Source organism: Pezoporus wallicus, unplaced genomic scaffold (assembly GCF_028554395.1).
Source record: "Pezoporus wallicus isolate ANWC-B61680 ecotype Strahan unplaced genomic scaffold, APGP_CSIRO_Pwel_v1 contig_2543, whole genome shotgun sequence".
In the NCBI taxonomy this organism is placed as follows: Eukaryota; Metazoa; Chordata; class Aves; order Psittaciformes; family Psittacidae; genus Pezoporus; species Pezoporus wallicus.
The window spans coordinates 3288737-3315152 of record NW_026638172.1 but is presented as its reverse complement, the minus strand read 5'-3'; the positions used below and the strand labels follow the sequence as shown (position 1 = coordinate 3315152).

General features: G+C 41.5%; 1 protein-coding gene across 7 annotated transcripts in view; it reads left to right on the top strand.

Moving 5' to 3' along the window:
• Nucleotides 1–10010: 10010 nt before the first annotated feature.
• Nucleotides 10011–26416, top strand: part of ENOX1 (ecto-NOX disulfide-thiol exchanger 1) — a 371690-nt gene continuing 355284 nt past the window's right edge. Inside the window, exon 1 of one of the 7 annotated variants that reach the window (XM_057409723.1) lies at nucleotides 10011–10298. The gene's annotated coding sequence lies outside the window, so the exon portion shown is untranslated. Of the gene's footprint in view, nucleotides 10299–10499; nucleotides 10555–10814; nucleotides 11046–11339; nucleotides 11361–12500; nucleotides 12570–26416 lie in introns of those variants that run through there. The other 6 variants (XM_057409722.1, XM_057409716.1, XM_057409719.1 and 3 more) reach the window with 6 other exon arrangements.

The following is a 26416-nucleotide window of genomic DNA, read 5'->3' as shown; positions in this document are numbered from 1 at the left end:
GAAGTGCAGTGTCTATCAGAGGACAGCCCAGAATCGAAACAGACTAATTAGCAATGTCCCCATCTGCTGCCTAGGCTTGTGCTTGCTCCCCGGCTGTTCCTGAAGCCAAGAATTGCACTGGAAGCTATGGTTTTTCTTCAGTGCTACATCTTATCTGGAGAACTTCCTATAGGATCTCTAGAATGGAAGTATTGTCAGCGTCTTTCTTACAGGAGCTAGGCCTCTTCTTAAAACCACATGATCTTCAAGAGATCACTACAGACTAGTTAGGGTCCTTTTAAAACAAAAGGTTAGAGTTGGTGCCAAAAGAGATCTCTTACAGTTTCGCACTAATACTGGGACAAAAACTGCCCTGCCTGGTGGGAAGGAATCTATGTGCTGAATATCTTCTTCATTAGGTGAAATACACATACGACCATAGGGTTTTCAGCCTATGTTCTGTCATTTTACTTTCTAGAAGCCTTTCATTTTAAGGGCTGAATGAAAGGCTTTCCAGAGCAACTCCAGTGTTCTGAGTTCATTCCAGCACAAGTCCAAATGGAGTCATATTCCTGAAATACAACTGTGGCTGCTGCCAAAACTTGCACTGCTGAGGGCTATATAAAAATCTTAACTGGGGGTCTGGGAGTGGAGGTGCGAGTTTGCTGTGAGAGATACTGACTCTCATTGTACTTCTGATTCAGGCATGGAGAGATTTACATCTGTGTCAAGACACAGTTTCCATGAACTCTTGTACTTTTAGATTCTAAAAGCACTCCATGAGGCACAGATAAACATAATCTTCCTTGATAGGACGTGAAGCTGAAGCCCAAAAAGCTGTAACTTCCTCTGATGCAGGACCCATTTGTAGCAACACAAATCCTGATAATGTGCATTTCCATTACATCCCACATATCTGTTTCTACCAGGTGAAGCCCATCATGACAAATATATTTTATGAAAAACTGAAGGAAAGCACCTTCCTATGGATTTGCATCTGGTAGGGCTGCCTGATGTCTAAGATGAACTTCTGCTTGTGCTTTTTCCTCTGAAGGAGTGCTGTCACCCTGCTTTTTGTGAAGCATTTGACAAAATTGTGTATTTTTGAGACTGTTTTCCCTTTGCCAGCTGCTGTGATTGCACTGGTCTCTTTTTCTTAGTAAATCACACTAAAATAGCTCTACAGCTGATTTTGCCTTTTCAAGCAAATTATCCAGATACATTAAAAGCAGCAGCAACAAAATATTCTGTAGCAGTTCCTTCACTCAGTGAGCACAGTTGGGCCTCAGAAGAGGTGCCAAGATTGCTTAATGTACCTAAGAGTAGAACACAGCACACTTCATGAGGCATAACTCAGAGAGTCAAATCTTGCTCCCAGTGTAAATCACAGAAAAATATTGAGCTTTGAGAATGAAATTGACCCATAACTTCTCTGTCTATCTGTATATTTCTTCTGTCAGGGCTGTTTACATTTACTTCTTTGTGTAATAGTGGAAACTGGAGTGGGTGGAAGGGAAAAAACAGCAGGATTGGCTATTCTTTTTCTAACAGAAAATTAATTGGGAGGGATTGGAGAATCTCTGCTCTTCTCTCTGAGGAATTTCATCACTGATTTGTCCTATGGGATGGCTGCATCTGGTTCAATTTAGCTGTATCTGTCTTCAGTCTCGACCCTTCATCCAGTTTCACATGTCTGCTGGAACTCTGTCTTTTCTCCCTTGCTTGCATCTTGCCATTTTTCTTTCTCTTACTATTCTTATTTCATTGTAGGCTTGTTTGCTTTACAGGAACCCCTGTAAATCATTCCAAGATCTGTTGTCAGGAAGTATGCTAGCTACAGTCATGTTGGCTTGATTTCTGTGGTGGTTTAATGCTACTTGCAGTAGTTACACTGTACAATCTAACCCTGACACTGATCAAAAGCAAAAGAGAGCCAGTAGATGGCACCATTTATTATATTATAGAAGATTCATAACCAAAGCATGGAGGGCTTTTCCCCCTTAAACCTGGCTTTCTGTGAAACATAAATCAACTCTCCATTTTTAGAGATGTTACTTACAAGCTTAGTAGAGACCTCACTTTATATCCTCTCCCAGAGCTTCCTGGGAAGGTTTCAGTGGCAATGCCATAAATGGAAAAACATTTTAGAAACAATAATGGAACTAGAGGTCAATAGGATACAGCCCAGGGGAGCTTTCTTCTGTTTTGCTCTTAAAACATACGCCGTTGCTGCTTTACTTTCTTGATTCTATTAAACAACAGATTTGCTTTAAGGCATATCTCCAAACCCAATAACTTCAGAAAAGATTCAGGCAGTGGTCAATTACAAACATGGTTTAGCTCTTCTGTAATAATGAATAGTAGTATTTTCTTACAACATATACCAGCTGTTATCTAGGGTTCTCCGAGTGCTTCAGAACACTAATGAAGTGCACCTCACAACATCTCTGCCAGATAAGGAATATTAATTCCCTAGGACTTCCATTGACCCCAGTGGGTGCTTTTGTGGTTCTATGTATCTGAGAAAGAGATACTCATGTGAGTAAAGAATAGAGAACCAGGAACAAACAGTGTAATATATTTAATGCCATTACAAGCCTTTATTTTTTGCTGAAAGAAAAGAAAAAGAAAAGAAAGTAGTTTTGCCTTTCAGGAGCTGGCAAAAGCAACTGCAGCATTTTTGGTAGGGGATCAGATTGCTTGTTTGTAGGTAGCTACAAGTTTCCAAGTGGTAGTGCCTGCACAGTATGTGCTTCTAAGACAGATTTAGTGACTTCAGTATCATTTACTATTAAAGGTTAAAAGCAGTTGCTCTTTCTAATCTCCTGCAGCACAGCCAATGTAATTTTAATACTGTGTGCTATAAGAAAGGAAAGAAAAGCAATGCTGAAACATTTAACAGGATATATTTTTCCATCTTTATTTTAAGTTACGAAAACTGGCTGCAAAAAGCTAGCAAGTGTTTCCAGTCAATGCTAGTTTCCTGGCATCAAAACGTTTAGCAATTGAAACAAAATACCCAGGAAAAAAAAAAGAAAAAAACAACAAAAAAAAATCAACCCAAAACCCACAACAAACTTCCATTCCCCCCCCCCCCAAAAAAAAAACCACAAAAACCCCACAAAACCAACACCCAAAACCAAACAAAATAAAAACACAAAACCAATCTCCAAGCGGAGAGGACAAAGAAAAAGAGAACAACTTGGAGTTTCTATATTTATCTGTGTGTCATGTGTAACTGCTTCACTGGGCTGTCAATTTTAATTGGACTGCAACCCACTGTAGTTGGGTTCACACTGGTTCAATTAAAAAATCCTGTTGTTACTTTTTCTCCCCATTGCCCATAAGTAGGAGTATTGTAGGAGTAATAATGTTAACCCCAGTGTTCTGGCAGAATGCCAGCCCAGGTAATTATATTCTGCCTATGGAAATTTCAGTTGCCATTTCAGCTGAATACATTAGCCTTCATTTTCCACTCCTGATCATCGTACTATATAGCACTGCTGCATGTTGCTAAAGAGCCACTCCAGATGTGGCTGCATTTTAGTGATCACTGAACTAAGGAAAAAAAACCAGGATCTCCACTCCTAGTAAAATTCTAGACTATTTACAAAGCCCAATGGTGGGGGTGAGAGTTGCTTGAATTAGGGATTACTTGGTGAAAGTATGCATGGAAAGTATGGATGGACTGTATAGACATTTAATGGCTTGTAGCACCTTTGCAGTGATGTGGTTATGACAAAGAACAGTGGCAGGATTTTTTAGTCTCACTCAGCAAGATCTTCACAAGCAAGGTAGGTCAGGTAGAATCTTTGACTGATAGAGTAAAATAACTTGGGAAAAACAGTCCTTTAACAGCTTATCTGATAGGTTTGAACAAGGACTACTCATCATCTAAGGCAAAAAGAAGAGGGACAGTGATGAAAAAGTGGTGATAGAGCCCTTGGGAAAGAGTGGCTGGAAATGGTGACTTAGTATACCATTTTCTGCATAGCTGTCATTAGGAATGGTTTAAAATAAAGATACAAAACCACCCCCCCCCCCCCCCCCAGTCTTCTGGAATAGGTTCTTCCAGCATGTTTACTTTTGTCTGTTTTGAAAACCGACTATGGTGTTGTTGAAAAATGAGACATTTGTCTACAAAAGAATCAGTAGCAGCTTAATGCAGCATTTATTGACATTGACATGAGAAAGGTTGAGCATCTCTGTGCTTTCAGTGCTCCCCCCTTGGCCTCCAGAATGGGCCAATAATATATGGATAGCCCATGTCACAGTTAAGAACAGGGATAATATTTGCTTTGTGTGACTTCTAAATAAAAATGAAACATATTACAAAATGAGCAGAATAGTGATAAAGTACAATGGGCATTCAGGAAGTCAGCAGCAAAATGACCATCTAATGGTCAAACCACCAACCTTCTCTTTCAAAAGCTCTTTGAAGTCAGGGAGGTGTGTGTTGACTTAAATGGCAGAGAGATAGATACCCACTTCTCACAGGCTTTTGATGATGATTTGGCACCTACCTGTCACTTATACCTTGGGGACATCTCAGCTTACAAATATCGCTAGCTTTTTCTTCGTTAAGGTGGAAGCAGAAACTGTATTCTAGAATTTATCATTCTGCTATTTAGCTTGTATTATCCACACTATTTCTATCTGGTTTTGCTGATCATACGTAGTGTTGCCTTGTAAACTGTCTTCAGGTTTTCTCTTTCAGGAATACAAAGACCTCATGCAGCAGACTCTTCCTGATCTAAGTAAGAGTTATTATTTTGATGACCCTACTTGCGTTAACTGGAGTTTCAGTGCAACCGACATGCCACATGGCAGAGAATCACCTGAGTGACCGAGGATGTGAGGTTTGCACCAAGTCTTCCACTTCCAGAATGTGATGCTTTTAAATTCGCCCAAATTTTATTTTTCAGATAAAAACACAATTGTTTTAATTTTCTGATTCTAATTGGAAGATGAAAAAACAGCTTCAGGCCTCGTGACAGTTCTCAGGACTGGCAGCATTAGCTTATCATACAGTAACGATGCAATCCGTTGGCATACATGGGGAGCTGTCAGGTCTGTAGCAATCCAATTAAGTTACATGGTTCCTAAAGCTAGGTGATTTGAGGAAGCTTAAAACAGAGTTAACACTGTGCTGGCTCAATGGCTGTGTCAATTATCTGGTTGGATGTGCTTGTATCTCTGACTGCTGAAGCATGTAGGCTTCTTTTTTTTCCCCTTTTTTCCCTAGGGCAAGACCATGGAGAACGCATTTAATAGTTAATTATTACCTAGCTTTATTATTATTTATTAAATGAGAATCTTTGTATATATTTGAAGGAGATGGTCATACCACTTGGGGAAACAAAACAAAACACGAGAATTAATTGGTTGCATAATGTGTTTTACAGGCTTTTTGCTGAAACTGAAATATTAAAGTTCATTTATAGTAGCTGAAGTGGTATTAATTTGTGTGGAGGTCACTGTTTGACCTTTGCTGTGGGAAGACTATGGTTCTTGTCAAAATCTTTTCATTCTAACCTTTAGATTCAGATATCTGCCTGTGTTTCTGTTTGTGCTCTTCCTATTATCTTTGTCTCTGAAACATGCAAGACAGAAAAGGAAAACAGCTCTGTGGCATAGGTATCTTTTTTTACAACTTCTCTCTTCATGGCAAGTTAATCAAAAGCCCTGTGTGAAATCCCCTCTGAACACAGCCTTCCAGCTTTTCAAGGTGTCCAACGGCTTTCAGGTAACCCTATCATGCTCTTAATGCAGGTTCCTCACAGGTGCACATACTTCACTCTTTGTTTAGTAATTTGTACAAGGAGCTTTGTGGAACATAACTTGTTTCTCAGAACTCTGCTTCTTTTTAACCAGAGGGGTTGTCCATCAACCCAAGATAATCTAGCTCCCCCTTAGCAAAAAGCCTGAGGAAAGAGAAGGGTCACTCATAGGCTAACAGCACTTGGCCACCTTCATCTTATCTGGCAATTAGAGTCAATGTCCAGTCCTCCACTAGCCTGCTGCCAGTAGTGAGAAGGAAAATCACAGCTATGATAAAAGGATCAATGGTAAAAATCAAACTGATTTCACTGGGAACACAGTTTCAGCCCAGATATCTAGATCTAAGAAATAACCAGCTTGATCTCATGTGCCTCTGAAGTGAAGGAAGCAGGAGAGCTGGCTGCTTCTGTAGAGGGTTAAAGATGGTGCAGCTTGTCAGGTACTTAGTTTCAGGAAAGGCGAATTGCAAGAATAAAGGAAAATTTATGAAATAAAGCCAAAGAGGAAGGAACAGTGCAGCTTCACATCCACATTGGAGATCCTGGAGCCCAACTCAGCTCTGCAAAGGTTCCTCAGAATTTAGCACTACCAGAACTGATAAAACTATTTAATTCTTATACTGTGTAATGAAGAACACATCCTGCCAAGTGCAGTGGTAGCTGAGTCTGGCTCTCTGTGAAGAGTTTGTCAATATTGGTGGTTGTTTCTTGCAATGACTTTTAAAGAGTTGAGCCATAGATTGGTGCTTGCTCAGTTGCTCTATCCACCTTTTTGGTATCAAGGTATTTGTGGATACATATTGATATATTTCTTCCTAGCATTCCGTTTGCAGGCCAGCAAAGCTGACCCATCAAGACAGATGTGCACATGCATTCCAGAAGAAAAATGATATTCTCAGTACAAATTCAAGTCTTGGGCTGCGAACTTGAGCATACCATTGTATGTAGAAGGCAAGGGTTGAGAACAAAATCAACAAAACTGGCCCATCTGCAGTCACTGGCAAAACTCCCAAGAGAAAGCCAGGAAGAAAAAGGGAATCAGGAGAATTTTTAAATGCAGTTTCCCCTTTTATCATGTTTCTAATCCCATTTTCTTGGCTTCTTTTTGTCTTCCTTCATTGTTGTCTCCAGCATGTACATTCTCGAGGCTTTATAATGCTTCATCTTAAGGGGGAACCTGAAGAGCACATTTTGCCTGCTAACGAACAACCTGAATATTTTTAATCACCAAAGCCAATCAGAGGCAGGGGATTACAGTCGATGGAGGACTGAGATTTGCATATTAACAGCGCAGTTATTGAAGCTGCCTCCTATTTAGCGCAAACTGTGCCCTCCGATTCGCTGATGCCGGCTGCCAGCCAATGCACATGAGGGATTCAAAGGTCAGATGTATTCTTTAATTATTTTTTTTAAAGAGAGAACCATACATTGCTAATATAAACCACATGGTGAAACCCGTGTGCAGGAAGGCAAGAAAGCACAGAGACCCTGCTTGGTGCCGGCTCTGTAGCAGCACGGCCGCTGTGCCCCCTCATTGGCTCTGATGGGTCTATCCCTGCATAATGTATCATATTGTATATATTAATGTTTCAGCTTTACAGTTCTATTTCCATTAGGGGAAGATTGCCTGTGAGCCTCTTAGTGGATAAATAGGAATTTACAGCTTTCAAAAATTCTCTTAAAGCTTGCAGGATCCACAGAAGAAGGAATCACACATGACTATTTCTGAAGCTTTAAAAGGTCCAGAGGGCCTAATTGTGCTCTCAGATGTGTCTGCGCAGCTCTGACTGAAGTCTTGGGGTATAATGCATAGTTACGTGACAGCTAAAACGAGTCCTTTTTTAAATTAAACAAAATAATCCTTCAGTTATTAAAAAATTAGACTATAAAGTCTTCAGGGTCAAGCCAGCAACTTCCCAAGAGCTATTCAGAATGTGACAATGTGAGGCCTTGGCTGGAACCAGGCACTGTACCAACCTAGGAATGGCAAATGAATGCTGAAAGTGTTAGGGAAAAATCACACAAAGAGGGCAACATCTTTTTCTACAGATCTGTGCATGTGTGTGTATGTGCACGCACTGCTCCAGGCAGTGGGAGGTAAGGAGGGAGCAATCCAAAACTGTCATAATGAAATAACCTTATCAAGTGTTCTCATGCCTCTGTTAGTTACATTAAACAAGACCAACACTGGCAGAGACATTTTCTTTTACCTCTGTTTTATACTGAGCAAGGCTTATGCAACAGTCAAGAGAAGCGTGTCTAACTCTGTGCCGTGGTGGTGTATGTGTGTGTCAGTGTTTACAAGCACAATTGCATTCAGTGTAAGGAGAAAGATGAAGATGCAAATTTAATACAAATAAGGGAAACATATTCAGATACTGGAGTTTGTGTGATTTTTTAAAGCAGTCCTTGATTTCACAAGCTGGTTTACACTACACATGAAGGATGAATTGTGCATGAATCTCCCTGCAAGTTTTCTCTGTGCTTTCCAAAAAGGTGTTCACTCAGGAATGAACAGGCTTAAGGCCTGTGCTTGAGAAGACTGAAGAGATGTGTTTTACTGTCAATAATATAGAAAAAGGATGCCCAAGTTATAATCATGTCTTACTTTCATCATGTCTACCTCAACAGAAACAGTCCAACTTTTCCTTTATTCAGCTGTCTGTGATCATTAAAAAGAGAAGGGATGACCAGTCAGGAAATCAGCAATTCACACCTGCCTAGCTGGGCCAAGAGCAGCTTCTGCTTCCCAGCAAAGGTAGTTAACACTTACCTAAGCCATTCCTGTGTTTCATCTTCCATGCGTGTCTTTGTGTTACCCAGTAAAATTTGTGTCGGTTTTATTTGTTGTCACTTCTCAGACTGAAGCTGTGACACTAACCCTGCCAGCCAAGGGAGAAAAGCTACACACAGAGGCAACGCAAGCCAGTATAGTTTAAATCAGATGAGCCCAGCGGTGCGGAAATTGCTTCTGTTGCATAAGTGTGCTTGCTGGTAAACCCAAACCAAGGGGCTGGTTGAGCATATGTAATTAGCCCAGTACCTGTGGATGTAATTCAGTACTGCTTTGGCAAAAAAGTACTGTGAAAAAAGAGAAGCAGGAGATTTTTCTATCAGATTTTCTTCCTACCACTAGAAATCATAGCTGCCGTGTGCAATATTCAGTATCTGATGTTAGTTTCCACCTTTCAGCCTCAGCCACTTTTCACTTACCAACTAATCGCCACCTAGAAGTGTGCTGAAACGTATTATAAATGGGCATATAAAGGCTCTCTCCAGCACTAAATCACAACCATCTCTCCAGAGGAAAGGGACTGCTTACAGCAGCTCTGCATGGTAATTCAGGCCAGGAGAAGAACAGGCTTTTCCCTTTGAAATAGCAGGAAGAGTTCAGATTAGCAAGCACCTTCTGCAGAAGGGAGCAGAGATGCAGCCGCAAAAGCCTTTGCTAACTCCCTGCTCTGACAAGGTGTTCGACAGCATCTATAGCAGTAGCACGTGGCTTTGGGGAAGCACTTGTTGCCACCAGGCCCCTGGGCCCAGCACTTTACTCTGGGAAGAGCTGTCCTTGGCCACCTGCCCCATGGCTTTGGGGACTAAAGGTGAAGTCCCCTGCTCTTGCCACACTTGATAGGTATCTCCTGCCCAGGAAATGAATAAAGAAACAAATGAGACCTGCAGCAGCAAGATCTTTCCCTGAAGGGTGATGATTTTAAGACAAGGGCTAACTGGGGCGTGGGAGCTTTTGCAGATAAGACATGCAACTACTTCTCAAGGGAGGGTTTCCAGAGGAAGCACCAATCCCCTCGGATACGGTGTAGTTCCCAGAGCTACACTGAGCGCTGAGAACAGCGGTCGGGCGTGTTTGAGCGGCGGCCTCGAGCAAGAGTCGCGTCAGGATGCTCTGCCGGCAGTCCCTCCTGGCGCACTCCCGGCTCCAGGGGGTCCCGTCCCCCCTCCTCCGCCGTCCCCGCAGTGGCTCTGCGGGACCGCTCCTGGCTGCTCACCACCGACTCTCCCACCCCACAGGTGGAGCAGGGCGCACCTTCATCCCGCTTCTTGCGGCCCCACGGCCGACCCAAAGGAGGCAATCGGGACCTCCTCGGCAGGGCCGCTGTCCCCGGGATGCCGTGAGGCCCCCCGCTTGCTCCCGCCGCCGGGCTGAGCGCCGTACGCTCCCCGCCCTCCTCACCGCCCCTCTCCCCCTTCCTCCTCCCCCCTCCTCCTCCTCCGGGAGCAGTGCCTCCCCTGCACACCTGCCTTGCCATTTGTCGGCGGCTTTGCTAGGAGGGGAGAATTTTCCCTCGTTCCCTTGCAGCATCCCTTCCCGACGCACTCACACACACACCGATCGAGGCACCGCGCTGCCTGTGCATCGGCGGCCGCCGCCACCCCGGCCCCCCGCACCCCGGCTCCGCGCTGTCCCCGCCGCCTCGGGGCGTCCTCCGCCTGCTGCAGCGCCGCCGAACCCGGCAGCAGCCGGAGGGGGGCGGCGGCGGCGGCTACTCCTGCTGCTCAGCGGCCCCGCACCGGCAGCCGGTAGGTACGGCGGTCCCGCGGCGGCTGCCCGCCGCGGGCGGCTCCCGGCCGGGGAAGGCCGGGCTGGCACTGCGGAGCGAGAGAGGCGCGGAGGGAGGGAGGGAGGGAAGAAGGAAGGGGAGGGCGGCGGGAGCCGGGCGAGACGCACTGTCCCAGCCCCGCCGGCGGCGCCCGCCTCGCCCGGCTTCGGCTGTGCTCTCCGGCGCCGCGGGGCCGAGCGCAGTCCCGGCCGCCACCCGGGCACCGGCTGTCCCCGGTGAGTCAGAAAGTTTGCTCTCCTGGGCGGTCAGGTTGTGTTGTTGTTTGGGGTCCGCCTGTTTAGGGTGGGTTTTATTCTCCCATTCCCGCTAGCGGGCTATTTATTTATTTATTTTGACCGCTCCCCCCCCCCCCGCCCCCTTTTTATGGTTATTATTTTAATTGCTGTTGTTACTGCAGCTGGAGGACGGGGTTCTGCTCCCGCCGCTGCCCCGCTGCATCCAGCAGCCCCCCCTAGGGCACCCGCGCAGCGCACCCCGGGCAGCCAGGGTCGGGCCCGGGGCTTCCTCCCACTTGCGAACCCAGTTCCCCCGCCGAGAGTTCGGTGGGTCCCCGGCAGCGCCGCTGCAGTTTGCCCAACAGTTTCTTATGGCAGCTCGGGAGGCGGCTGTCCCATCCCTCTCCTCCTCTTCCTCCCCGGTCCCTGAGCGAGGGCTTTAAACCAGGGTTCAGCGGACCTGGAGGTGGCAGGACCTCGGTGTGCCGCCCGTGAGGAACCCCGGAACCGCTGGGCACCGGTTGGTAGCTGGAAGTGGTGTTGTCGTGGGTTACCAGCTGTGGAATAGCCGTGTCCTGCCTTGGCGAGGGCTGGGATTGCTTGTGGGTCGTGTCCATCTCTCCATGCTTTGATCTAGAATCGCTAGGAGTAGCTTGCTGTTGTCTGGGGTGGAAGAAGCTCTCTCGCCTTTTACTCTTTTGTTCTTCAATTCTAAGTGTGGCTTTGGTGAGGGCTCCTGGTTTCTGAGAGGAAGGTTAGAGGCTGAATGAATCCATCCCTGGGCAAGAGAGACAAGAAGCTTTCAGGTCCTTCCCAGGAATTGTGTATTTTCTATGTTGTGTGTTATTAGGTTTTGTTTTGTTTGTTTGTTTTTTTTTTTTAATCACTGGAAGTTCTGCTCTAATGTGTCAAAAGCTTTGATGTCCTTTGCAATGTACCGCTTCTTTTTTTTCCCCTCACATTTAAAATGGAGTGATAAAATGCATAGACATTAACAAATAAGTTGAAAAGACTTTGAAATAGTGCATGTTGTGCATGGTGTGAAATTGTAGATATACATAAAAGAGTAGCAACTATTCTGCAGGTTTTATTTAGAAATCTTTTGCTCTATGGCTTTGTGCTGAACTCTCTTCATCTGTCTCTCAGCTTTTAAGTATGATGGTGTTTTTGTTGTTGAGGTCTGGTGTTGTGTTTTGAGGATGCCTTGACAGGTATCCACATTAGCCTGGTTTTAATGATCTTTTAATCTTTCGCTTTACAAAGACTTGCCCCTGTAAAAATACGTGAAATTTGCTATTGTGGCTTTTTAAGATCTCTTTTCCTGATGCTTTTGTTTATCTATTTATTTATTTATGTTACAACTGAAGGAGGGGGGAGGAGGAGTAGGGAATTGTCTCCAACTCTTCTCTCTGTCCAAATGTGTAAAACATATATGAATGCATAAAGAAATTAAGGCACTGAAACAACCCTGATCTGAATTCCAAGAACAAAAATGATTCCAGCGTGTGTGCTTGCCCGCACCAGGCATTCTGCAGCATGTGGTATTTGCAGAACTTGCGGTGCACAGTAGCTCTCGAGCAGTAGGAGGACGTTTTGTATCCTCAAGAGCAAAAGAGTCTTTGACAAGTTGGCAAAACTATAGACACAGTTGAGGAACGTTGATACACGTGTGAATGTATGTGTATATAAATATCACCAGCCTGCATAAGTTCCCTTTTCCTCAGGATAGTTTGTCTTCCTTAACCTGGAATATATCCATCCTTTCCCCTGAATTTTGAGGTGTTTTTTTACTGTTCCTCTCTGTGTGCATGTGTTTTGATGCTAGTTTTAATCTCTCTGTAAAACAGAAAATAATCCAGTAATAGATTTAGAAGACTCTATTGCCAGGCAAACCAGGCGATAGATCATGAAATCAGACAATAGTATTTTGTTTCCTAGCAACCCCCTACTGCAAACAGAAAACAAAACGATGGTGGATGCTTCCACATCATGATAGCTATGTGTCAAGCCTCCAGGTACAGAACTACGAATTGTGCAGTGAGATTTGCTTCTATTTGTTTCAGCTGCTATAGTAATAGTCTCCTTTTGTGAGAAAGGGATTTGCTGGGGTAAATGCAGTTAAATGGTTAACATTTCATTCTGCTCTCTTAGCTTTCTACCGGTGTCTGTTAGAATCAAGTGGGCACAAAATTTAAGTAGTAACTGTAGATGTTTTTTGCCAGTGAGAGTGATTTGAAATACCCTGTTCTTATTGCTGGACTATTACTAAATCTGTGCTATTACAGACCCTTGAAAATCAGAGTTTTCATCTCCAGTATCCAGAATGCAGTATCTTTTTGGACTTTCATCCTTTAGTTTTGTGTTTAAACTACATTAGTTAGAATGTATTGAAAGAAACTTCCTTTGCCTCTCACAGGAACAGGAAATTCTATGTGCTGCTTTGCTATGTTTATGTTCTTGGCACCCAGTTCACCCCTTCGAAGGGCTAGAGCTATCACGGTGCAGCAGGATCGGGTCCTAAGGCATGATCTTTCTAAAAAGTGCTTTTGATAATGCAGTAATTCCCTCAGTTAAAGTGTCTGAGCATTGAAATGGCATCTCAACCCTGGACCAATCTCAGATGCACTTTGTGCACTGCCATCTATCTGAAAAACAAAATCCGTTAGTGCAAGCTGTGGATCTAACCCAGTATCGGTGCTTACTGCCCAGCGGGTTTCATCCTTCCAGCTGGTGTTAGTGCTTAGAGTCTGCTAGGGATGCTGAACAGCAGTGGGGAAAGGAGGTGTGTAGGCACAGATGAGTAGTTGTATCTACAATGCAGCAAAGGAGTTTCTATACTTTTGTCTCTTTGCCACCTTTCCTCCCTCTATAGGAGAAAGTGGCAAAAAGTTGTTCACAGAGTTTTTACCTACAAGTCTTTGCTATCCAGTGGTATCTGCATCCATCACACTGCAGATAAAACCAGTGATAATTTTCTTATTGGTTACACTGGTGCATCAGTAAAAATTAAGGTGTTATTTCCATCTGGGAAACTATAATATCACAAGAAAAATTTTCTGTGGGGATGGCAGTGAACATATATGCATTATTAAACAACGGTGTTTGTGCTAGGTGTGGGAACGGTGTTCTCTGAGCAACTTTGGGGTTCACAGCATTATTTAACAGAACCAATACACAGTCGCATACAATTCATTTATATTGCCTATAGGTATTTTTCTGGTTAATCTCAAGTACTGAGGTACAAAAGCATTCCAACAAATGCCACTTCAATAAGAAAGGTGAAAGTGGAATAGTTGGAGTATTATAATTCTGATAAATGTCAATGGGCAGCTATGTTTTTGTCTGTGTTTGAAATCACACGTTTTAATGTCATAGCATGTGTGGATGGTTTATCTTAGAACATGTTAATTGAATTTTGGGAGCCTTTATGGACGGAGAGGAAGTAATCATTTTCCAATTTTTCTTCTCCATTTCTTTCTCAGATGGCATTCCCTCCAAACCTTGAATCTCACAGTTAGGTAGCCCGCACATTAAGCTTGGTATGGCTGCCTAATTGCAGGCCCCACTTAGCCTCTGCTGTGTTTACCAGGCAGCAGAATGAGGGAAGGCAAAGAAGACAAAAAGTAGAAACAAGGGGGAGAGAAAGATTGTGTAGTATTCTGCATGTAAACAATGGAACACATTTGGAAATGATTTTAAATACTCTCCATGAAATTCCCGTTACGCCAACTGCGTTTGAGGCTGGTGGTGAATGTAAAATCTTACATCTGCTGCCATGTGGGTTGGCTACTGATGGAAATAGTCAACCCATGACTAAAACAAAAGGCTAGTACCCTTTTCCCCCTAAAAACCCATCTTTCATGGAACAGTGAGTGAAGCCCATTGCATTTAAAGGCATTTGGTTGGTAGGAAATGGACAGCTTTGTTCTCACCACTTAATGATGGTTGTGGCTAATCAGCTACCTGGGAATGTGCTCCGTATCTTGCTGGGATACGTACGCTTTTTCAGATTTGGCTTTTAAAATACGTTTTTGAAGGAGGGTACTGCAATAACAAGAACATGGAGTTACTTAGTGCACGTTTCAATTCTATAGTCTTAACGATTACAGTACAGTTGCGTATTTACTTAGATATTTATTTCCTTTTCTTATTTCAAAAAAGGAACAAAAGCATGATGTCAGGTTCGGACTGTCTTGAAGCTTCATTTTTAAATCCTGCAACATAAAAGCATTGAGCTGTCAATTCTTGCAAGTGATTACAGAAACTGAGGATTTGCTTCAGCAAAACACTGACTTGCATGCCTAACTTCTTGGGGGTTTTTGTTTGTTTTTTGTATGTATGCTTAGTCTCATCTCTGCTTGCTGAGATCAACTGGATTTAAGCATGTGGTTAAAGTTAGGCATGTAATCAAATGCTCTGTTGAATAGGGGGCTTAAACAAAACCTGTAACCTTTGAAACAAATGTCTTGGCTTTGGAGTAAACAACTTCAGGAGACTTCGTACAAGATAGTAGAGAGAAGGGAACAAATCTGAAGAAAAAGCAAGTTCACAGGCAAGGGCTATCAAATTGGGAACTTACTGACAGGTAATAGCAGTGCTGGAAGGGATCTAAAATTAAGAGCCATTAGGAAGTAATACATGAGTCTGCAGTATGAATTGATTACAGAACAGCACAGTTTGTGCTTGAGCTGACAAGAAAAAGGTACCATGTCTGTGAACACAGAGGTGGGTTTCTTACTTTGTACACATGAACACATCTGAAAACTGAATGTTGTAGCAGGAAGGTATTGGCAATTTGAGTGAAGCTCAAAGAAGAGTAACGAAATAACTTGGTGTCTGGAGGAACTAGCTTGAGGGGAAATATTAAAAAATAGACATATTTCTAGTCTGGCAATGAATATGGGGAGATAGGTAAACTACATGTAGATCTACCACTGATCTGGGTGTTTTTTTGGTACATTACGTAAGAGAATAATAAGAGAATAATTCAGCTAGGACTAAATGGTGAAATCGAGGAAATGAAGTTTAAGATGAATTCTGGGCAAAATGTTAATAACAGAAAATTGTATTGGTGCCTGTGTTAGTCCAGGTGTAGTGAGAGCCCCCTATGCCTCTTCAGATCTTTAAAGTAAGAGTAGGCAAGTCACTAGCAAATGACTGGAGGAAGCAGTTCTGTGTTTTCAAGGAGACAGAGTACAAGATCCATCAGCCTTTTTTTGTGTCTATATTTTGGTTAGTTTCAGCTGAAGGTTGTAAGAGAAAGTAGGTCAGATACTCGGCCAACTATCCTTGACTTGATTTTTATCAAATTGCAATGTTTGTACTTTGGCCAAGTGGTTTCCAGTGCCAAGACAGTTGAGTTTCACACTTTTATAAATGCATGACTAGGAACAGGGTCATCATGTGGGCTCAGGTTATGTCAATGCTGGGATGTTGGTTGTGAAAGCATCTGCTACAGTAGATTTTTTAGTAAGCAGCTCTGGTTTATTCGTTTGTTTTCCCTTTTGAAAACAATGAGCATGGCTGGTGGTGTAAAGGGCACAGAGGTGACAGCTTCTTGTTTGTTGACAGTTTCTGCAGCATTTTGTTTGATTGTCTAAGGAAGCTGACTGCCATCAGGTAGCAATGATGGATAGCAGGTACAGCTGCTTCCTTCCAGTATCCCCATCATGATGCCCTGATATCATACCAGCTGTCCTCTGTGATCTGGCTAGTCTGTGTGCAGTGGAAGTTCAGATGACAACTGCCATCAGTGACGTGTTTTCTGGGAGAGGCTGAGAGAGGAGGGGAGACATATGGATGATCTTTCTTAGGGTGCGTTGCTTTAAATGTCTTTGTCATCCATGTAGACTGAGAGAAGACTTAGCCAGGAAGGGTGCAGGTTTAAGGTGTAATGGTAGTTTTATTGATGAAACCCTGCCTGGAATGATATTATTACACTGGTTTCTGGCAATTCATTTTATGTGAAGCAATTATTCAGAAAAAAAATTGTTGTGCAGACTGGTATCATCAGGGAATGTTTGCCAAGAGCCATGCCAATTGCAGAGGAGGAGGTGGATTTTCCTTTGCCATGCTCTGTGGATACCTGAGAACCAGTTGTTTAAACAAGGCCTATTTTGCTAATCATAAGGTAAAAACAGGTGATTCAGAATAACCCTTCCTTGAGTGATAATGATTAGAACAGTGCTCTTGCAGGAGTATGACATACAAGGGAAATCTGATCTAGGGTAGAGCTGGCTGGTAAGATTGACTTTTGGTTTAAGTACTTGATGGTGCCAGAAAGGGGTGTTTTGAAAGTTGTAGAATCCAGGTTTAGGTCTTCTGTTCACAGAATAAGGCAGAAAAAGTCGGTCTGTCTATTGAAAAGCAGTACACACCCAATACACCTCAGGTGTCTGCTTAAAAACAAATCCTCTGACAGGTAAGCCAGGTTCAGCCCTTGTGTTTGTGTCTCCACGGGGTGGTTGACAGCACTGGTGATAGAGGTCTGAGAAGGAGACTGAATGAAACTGGAAGAAGGTTTGGTGTTTTTTTTTTTTTTTAGGGAGAACATAAAGATTAAAATGAAAGTTCCTGCTAATACATTGCTGATGTTTGAGGGACGTGTTTTTGATGGGTGGATAATCTGTGAATGGATTGATAAGGTAGATAACAGGAACCTATACAATTGGGTGGCTCAAGCTTGGTAGTTGCTCGTAATGAAACGGGGTAAATTGGTTTACTTAGGTTTTCTTGTGTATGTAATAGCACTCTTCTACATAAGTATGTCCAAGATCAGTCTTTTTGGACGGAATCCTTTAGACTGAAAGATACCGTGTAGATTTAAGATTGTTATTCTGATGCCTTTGCAGGGAGAAGCTAGGTCAACAACAATCTTAATTACAATTTGTTTCTGTTAATAGGTCTTTATTTTTAGAATTAAGTTAAATGAGGCTTAAAAGCATTTTTATACAGGTACTTTTAACACAGTGTTAGCATTTAGAATGTAGGGTTTTGTAGACTAGATCTCATCAATCCATGATGAGGAACAGTTCTTCCATGGACAGAATGGATAATATACAACTAGTTTGGTATGATGGGTTGGCTTTATGTACATTTTAAAGGGGCCTGTGCCCTACACGCAGTGTAAAAATGCTTCAGGACATGACATCTGCCTGGGGTAGAATACAGTGAAGGTTTAACAGTATTTTTTACAACTCTGTTTAGACTCACCCATTCCTGTTAGGAAGCACTCTTTCAGGGAAGCAAAAAAGAAATGAAATAGAAGTAGCTGATAAAGGTGTGGGGTGGATTTAGGGAGGTGGAATGCAATGACCAGAATGAAAGCATGCTCTTAGAGTGGGTACTGGTACTTTTACCCTTATAAGAAATATTTCAGCAATGACAGATAAGTTTGCTTCATCTGAAAGAAGCAGATTGCTTCCTAATATTTTGCTGGTCTGATGTTCTGTGAAATTGTGTTATATCCTAATTCAGTGGCTCCTCTGCATATAGAATAAGAGCTTGCTGTTTTCTACCAAGAGAAACAATTCCCCCTCATTCGGCAGTGGTAGAGGCCTGTGGTTTGGTGGCAAAGATCCATGGATTAATCTCTTCTGATCACTTACGATGGAAGCTGGCATTACTTCAACACTGACTCAGAAGAAAGAGTTTCAGAAAAGCGTTTTCTGAGTAAGTGATCCACTTAGTTTATTGAGAGTTTTCCTTGAAGGTGTGACCCTTGCTTAGCAGTGAAATCTGTGGGGATCACAGCCCAGGGTAGTGCAGTTATAGAAGCATCAAAAAATTGTGTGTTTATGGTCCTCTGCTGGCAAATAAGGATGTTGGGCACCTGGATGAGATGAGAACAAGTACACTGTGCAGAATTACTAGCTGTAAACGGGTGTTCTATTCATGCATGCTCACGCCTCTTCTGCACGTGCACATCTGGCTTCCACCATCTGTAAACAGAGGTGTTGGTGGCAGGCTGTTACATGTGAAAGCTGAAGAATTAAAGGTCCTGGGAAGTACATTTGATTTAGAAACTTCTTTATGTTGCCTTTCCCTTAGCTAGCCTAAAATGACAATGTCTTAAGTTAATTTCATTGTATCAAATGAAGGCCCCCTTGGCCAGTTTTTTGGTTCAAGTTTATTCATATCTTAACAGTAAGAGAAAATATCATTTATGCTGATGACTCTCTTTCTGCAATGTCGCCTCCCATTTCGTATGAACCAGATAGCCATTACCATTTTATTTTGTTGTCAGCCAGCATGCATTTTCAGTTCCTAGAGAGAGCTGGGCTAAACTTGAGCTGATACACTTGAGGTGAAAGCCTTGGTGTACTGTTGCCAATCTACTTAGCTCTCCAGTTTCTTGCCAATTGTGTAAGGCTAATACTATTAAAGAAAAACATGTGAAACCAGGTGCAGTGCGTATGTCATTAGTTGGGTCTTGCAGTTTTATTTTTCATGATGCGTTTGTTTAACTTCTGTATCATTTTGCAGAAGGTATGTAATGTGTAGTTTATATTGTTTCCTTTGCAAAATAGAAGGCAGCTGTAATTTCAGCCTAGGAAGGAAACTATTGACATTTTTTAAGTAAAAGAGAAAAGCTGAAAAATGGGCATTTCTTTTCAGGTTTCTTGGAAAATATTAAGGGAGATTATGTAACTGCATAAAGTGTCTAGGGAAAAGGAAAGAGAAGGCTCGATAATGAAAGAACGGAGTAGCTGCTTAATGTAATCCGCTCTCCATGGATAGCAATGAGAAGGAAGAGAGTGGAGAACTGCACGGTCAGAGCAGCACATCTGGCAGGGCAGCTTCGTACAAGGCCAGTTTCACAACTAAGTTTACCTTTTCTGTAATAACAAAGTTGATTCTGTTCGGTACCACACACTACAAATAAAATAGAAATGATAAGAGTAATAATTTTCAGGCTCATCTTGCCCAAGAATGAAGGGAGTAGTGTGACGTGAATCAGTCAGCCCACTGCGATCAAACAGTTCTTCTGTACCTAGACTATAAATGTTGCACGAGTAGCTAGACAGAAACGACTAGTGGTCATCTTGAAATCATGCAGAAAAAATCCGTTTCTCTTGGTTCTTCAATGTCAGACAGACTGAAACTGAATGTTGAATTGAAAACAGAAGCTTGAATTTGATAATCCTGAAGATGAGATGCTTTGACAACCCTGTCATCATTGAACTATAGCTGTGATGATCACTGAAGTCACTGTTCTAAGTTGCTTCAGTGGCTTCAGCATTATTTTGTGCTAGAGAAATCAGTTTGTCTTTGTTATCAGGGAGGACAAAGAGTATTAGCCACTCCTGTCTTAAACACTAGGAAAATGATGGCTACAGACTTGGTAAGAAACTTCTTTTCATGCTAACATTGCTGTCAGCATAACACAAAGTGAACAATATAGAATGAGATGTGTTGTGGCTTAAGCCTGAGGTAAGCCTGTGTGTATTGCCCTTTTAAAGACATTTAAATTTGCTAGTTTGCTGTTAAATGGGTGAAGGAAAAGGGAAATGCAGAACTAAAAACACTTCTATTAAAGCAAGGTGGTTCAGTGAATATGCACAGTGTTCAGGGAGTGGCTCTAAGCATCCATTCAAGGGCAAATACAGACCTTTTGTAACACTCTCAGCTGTGTCTCTAAGGGATGCCGTGGGATGATTGTACAACAAGGAGGTGTTCTGTAAGTGCCTGAGGAGCAAGTGTGGTAGAGGCAGGAGCAAATTGAAATGAGAACTTCTGAAGTAGGTTTGTCCTGATGCTGAGTTCATCTTGGTGAGAAAGAACCATCTGTGTAATTAGGAGTTGGCTGGAAGAAACAGTATTTACGCTTCCTTCTTTCGGTTACTCTTGGACATCCTGTGAGTAAGATACTTCTTTATTTTTGCCTCTACTCTGTGATCCTCAGTAATGTCAGTTTATCTAAACTGAAGTTGAATGTGTATTTTGTAAAAAAAAATTTGTATAGGAAGATACTCCCCAGAGAATCGGTAATCTTAGGAAGGCAACTGGTGATGGTTTCAGAGGGATTTTGGCCAGCTACAGCCTGATGACTGGAAAATTTCCATGATCACATGGAAATTTTCTTCCTCTAACTTGCAAATAAATAACACCAAATATTTGAGAAAAATACTGAAGGAGGCCTCAGCAGCTGTAGAAACTGAATGGCAAGACTGATGCTTTGAATGAAGATGAAGACCGGGAAGAACTCTGACATATGGGTGAAAAAAAATATGCAGTGTCCTCAGTGAGTAGAATAAAAGTAACAGGCTGAATATGTTGCAAGAAATAACAAGTTTAGGAAAAGTTTTCCAATGGTAAGGATTCAGAGGGGTCCTAGAATGGAATGTATGACACAATGGGCCTTTGCCAGTTGAAGTCTTCAAGAGCGTTAACTGTGTTGTCTTTAAAGAATGCAGCCGATGCTGTTGCATAGCTGTTTCCAGCTGTATTTGCCTGTGATTCTCACTAAGCCTTACAGTGAGTGGGATGAAAGGAAGTGGGACAGTCAGAAGGAGCATGGTTTCATAATTTAAGCTGAAATACAGATGATCAGTCTGTTTGTGTCAGAACAGTGGAATATCTAGCAGACAGATTACAGGAGACACTGGCGGTTAAACATGAATGTTTCAGACTTGAAAATATTTTCTTCCCTGCCCAGCTCAATATGGAGCTTTTTGCCATATTGAAATGTTAGTTAGGCTTGAAACATTTTGATAAATTCACTTCTTCATGCCTGAATCCTTGCTAACACAACTTGAGGTTCAGCCCTGGATGGTGCGAAAGCATCGTAAAGGTAGAGAGAAAACTAATCTGTCTTCAGAAAGCTTATGTAGACATGTCCCAAGTTGTTAAACAAGCACAACTAAAGAATGGTAGACCAGGCAGTTTGGAGACTTGTGATTCAGCTATGACATTTGTTTTTTGGTGTGTTTTATTTAGAGTTGCATGCTTTCAGTTTTGAACCATGTTGGAGGAATACTCCTGTTACAAAATTAAGTAGTCTGTGGTTTGTTTTAGCTAGCAAAAGCCTTATAGACTCTTACAGTATTTCCAGTGTCTGTCTTTGGTCAGAGGAAGAAAGCTGCCTGTGTTTTGGCAAGTGTGTGGGGAAAAGATGGAGGGTCCATTAGACCCCAGGTTCTGCTTTTCTGCAGATGTTCACTCCATAGCTAGTAGCCAAAGTAGTGTGTGGACCAATAAAAATAACATAATATGTTAAGACTACCAGAATATGAGTTCTTTTGGCAGAGAATTTTGAACTCTCCTAGAAAACGAATTGGTTCCTCTGTATTATGTGTTGATAGTGGTTGCATCCTTTTTACATGAGTAATGAGTCAAATATTCTGTCAAGATGTATGGGGCCATATTCTGATCTCCAGTTATTTAAATTTTGAGTAATTCAAGAGCCACTTATGATTTACATTACAATAACATTACAATCTGATTCTTGTTTGTGGGATTTAAATATGGTTATAAAAGGGATATTCATCTTTGTTTTCTCCATGTGTAGCAAGTTACCTAATTAATCCAATACTGTCTTCATTCTGGAGGAGGCTGTTGAACTTGAATTTTGTTGTCAAATACCATACAGACAAGCTCGTATGGTGGTAATATTAAATAATGATAGAGTTACCCAAATACACAGTTCTATCAATAACTTGAATTACAGTGTAACTCCAATTGTTTTCAGTAGAGAAATACCACATTGCTGAAAGGAAGAAAGCACTCTATTTTTGCAGTCACTATGCAATTAACTCATATAACCTCTATACTCATCATGCTTTGTATAAGATCTAGGGTGACCAATTGTAGGTCACTTATATGAGAGCAAAGATCCTGGGGACTGAGAAACAGTTTATTAAGATAATACTGTGGTGTGAAGATCAACTGTCACAGCAGCTTCCAACGAAAGCATGTCTGTGTTTACTGTATACTGCAGTAAATGAGAGTTGCCCGAGTTGGGGTGTTTTGAATACTAGAAGAAAAAATACTAGAAAGAATGAGTAGAATAACCAGATAAATGGTGGTGATCGTGTGAGCTTGGAGCCAGCATGTTCACCTCCTTTGGTGGTGATTGCTCTGTGGATTTTGTGATGCAAAATTGAGTACCTACCATTCAAACCATGGAGCATTTCATTTTTCTCTATTATTCAGCCACTTATTTTCATGAAAATGAAGGGACTCTGCTGTCAGTTTTGGAAGCTCTTGACCAATGTCACCCAAAGTTATTGAAGAGGAGGAAAGAGAAAAAAATGAAGATGCAGACAGAGCATTGTTTAAGCTTAATTCTCAGAAAATAGGGCTAAAACATATGTTGTGCAGACATTTCTCTTTCAGATTGAAAAAAAAAAGCTGAATTGAATTCTTTCATCCATGTCAAGGAGTACAAAGTGTGTTGTCACTTGCTGGTACCTCAGTGTATTTGTCATTGGGAAGCCCACAGCAATGTGCTTTCTAAATGGTCTATGAAAAATGGACATAAAATCTGTTTAAAACAAAATAAGCTTGTTGCTTTTATCTGTTATAGCAAAACAAAGCTGCTACAGTTTGTAAACTGCTTGTTGCCCTTAGAGTGTGTATAATGGCAATTCTGGTGCATCGCAACTGACCACAGTAAGAGAAGCAAGTTCTTCCTCACAATGCCTCTTTGAATTTTCTGTGTAAGTTTTTCTTCTAAAAAATCTTTGATAATGTATAGTTAAGTTTGAAAGAGTGCTATTTCAGCTTTACAAGAGCATCACATTTTTCTTTCTGAAGCACAAAGAAAACTCCACGCTTAAGATTCAGTTTTGCAAACCCTTCCCCCTTCTTCAAACATTCATATGGAAATACACTATTAACTGTGAAATTCCCTAGCAACCTTAGCAGCCTAGGAGAAGGGATCCAAACCCCAGCAATACTTCATTCTCAAGAGAATTTGTTCTGTCTATTGTTTATACTCATTATATTCTAATAAGCAATTTGAGAAATTCTTTTCAGGGTCTCTCAACTGCAATGGTTGGTTTGTTGTAATGATGCAATATTCACTGGTGGAAAGGAGAACCCAAAGCTTCTCTCTTACCGTGTATCTCTGGAAAGCCTTCAGAAAATCCACTTTATTTCATGGTGATTCCTTTGCTAGTTGCTTTAACAGCCTTTTTTTTTTTTTATTTTATTTTGATTAATTAGTCATTGGCAGCTGATAGAAGAATAATTAGTACTTTATAACAAGAAAAATGGTTTGATAACTCTTCTTAATGGGAGAACTCATAATTTCAGCTACATGGTGGCAATAGTATGTGCTGCTATGTGTAGTACCATGGTGTTTTTTATGCCTTTTAATTCTTTTACATAGTAAAGACTAGTCATCCTAAAAAATCCAGAGCTGATGCCATGGTATGCAGTGTCTCAGGTGTTTAAGTGCAGAAAATCATTCAGGTGCTGCTTTAGCTCAGCCTTAATCCCATGGGAGTTTAGAAGTTCTGGAAAACAGTCCCACTGCTTGACAGAGATAGGACTGAGCCCTGAGCCATCAGCATTGAATGAAACTTTGTTAGCCAATGAGTGAATTTCACTTGCTTTCCTTCCAGCTCTGGTTTATAGAATAATTTCTGGGGAGGAATGTGGAGTTGTGGTAGTTTGTAGGGTTGCGTTTTATTTATCTATCCATCTATTTGTCTATGTACATGTGTACCGACCTACCTATGTACCTATTTATCATTTTAAGTAGCTTCTCTCCTTTCGTTTTGATAACCCTCTTATCTCTTTCTCTTTGTATCTGTCTGTCCCATGACTTTTTACTGTGATCTCCATTTCTTTTATATTTTGAACTTCCTATTTTCTGCTTAATGCAGTGTTCTCTTTATTACTTTCCTTTTCTTTGTTCCCTTCATCCTTTCTATTTACTTTTCCCAATTTTTCTATTATGAGGCTCTGTCGTAAGGAACCTAATTAATTTATTTCTTCAGGGATAAGAATGTAGACCTTATTTTTTTATTACTATATTTCTTTAGTTTTATATTTGAGATTTGACACAGGTACTCTCTCTCTGGAATCCCTTTTCATCTCCTCTAACTTCTTTTTTTTTTTTTTGTGCAAGTAACAGAAATGTGCCCGTGCCGTACAAAGTGAAGATGGGGAGTGGATGTAGCCCATCAGTGCTGTATGGCTACACTCAATTTCTTCTTGTTCTAAGGCTTAGAAACTTGAGCTTCTCTCTCAGGATCAGGATTGGGGTAGGTTGTCGTGTCACTTGAGTTCCTTGATCTCGAAAATATTTTCTGAATGATAATCTTCATTTTGCCCCTCAAATTATAGAAGATCAGTAGTATAGGAGGCTGCCTGTGCCCGGTGTAATGGTTATGTACAGTTGTCAGACTTTTCATGATCTTCCTTTACGAAAGGTGCTTGCTTTTATGCAGGGATCCTTACTTTGAGGCAGTTGTTCCACAGGAAAGAATATTTGGATCATACGGGACTTTTAATTATCTTTTTATGTGGTTAAGTCAATTTGAGAAATGTGGTTATGTATCGTTAAGGTCCATAATCTTAAATGTTCGAAAACCACACTTACATGTCTTTAGTATCAAAATTTGAGTGTGAGAGAGTTAGTACTATTGAAAAGCTAAATGAGTGGTGAGTCAAAGTAATTAAGAGAAAGTAAATAATCTCTAAGGTTCTCATTCCCCATGAAACTAATTTCATATCTTACCCTTCATGTATTTAAAAATAGTTCCCTGCTAATTCAAGATGCTTGTGTACTATGTGTGTGAAGAGCACTTCAGTCCTATTGAAAGGATGGCAGATTAAGGAGCTATTTTCAAAGGGGTAATTTTTACTTACTTTTTTTTTTTGTATTTTAAGAGACACATTCATTTGCGCAATCTAAGTGAACAAATCTTGCTGGAAAAACAGCTTGAGATGCATGCAAGGCAGCAGGTGATCAGCCAATAATTTTGTGATGGCTTATGGCTAGAAAGCCTTTGTTTTGGTCTTTAAAGGCACACGAACGGCAGTACTTTCTCAACAGAAGTGGGCTTTTTTCCAGTCTAGTAAGGCCTTAAATGTTCTGCTATACGTGCTTTCTTGTTTTATCTCCAAAAGATCTGTGTTGTCTTTGTAATTCTACTATTTGCAATACAGATTATTTTATTTTTCTTCTTAAATTAATAAAACATTCTTTGGAAGGTGGATGGAATATATTAGAAGGACTAGACTGATCTGGAGCTGGAGATCTGCTGTGCATGAGCCTGACGGTGGTCTGATGGGAGAGTGACAAGACTGCACTGTCAACTCCATCAGGATCTTGAGTAGTTATCTTAAGATGGATAATATATGTTCATGACATGTCCCCAGGTTTCTGTGTCAGTTCTTTATTTCTGTGTATGTCTTGCCCTTTAACTCCTGAGGTTTTCTATTGCCCAAAGAGGCATATTGCATATATAGGTTTATTTTGCTTACTCTTGGAGATGCAGGTAATGAAATGAGGTGTCAAGGCTGAAATAGCAAACAGACACTGGCTCTTATGCACGGCTTGCATGAAGAGTGGTAGTGTGCTAAAATGTGTGTGGGGACTGCACAGGCTTGCTCTGGGCATGTAACATAAGTGCCTGCATTAGGAGCTTTCACAATATATGTAGTGCAGCCCCTTGGGCTCTGAATTGCCTGCTTCAGGTGTCTGAGTATCTGCTGAGAGTACAGAAACCCTAGAATTACAAGGTTAAGTCACAGTGAAGTTACATGTCTAAAGTAGACAGTCTGGATATATCCCCTCTGCATCAGATAATGATATTGTGTGTTACTTATTAAATAAGGATGCTAACCTGTTTGATAGTGAATTCAGAAGAGCTGAAGACAGTATTTTTTGCCAGATCTGCAGCCTTTC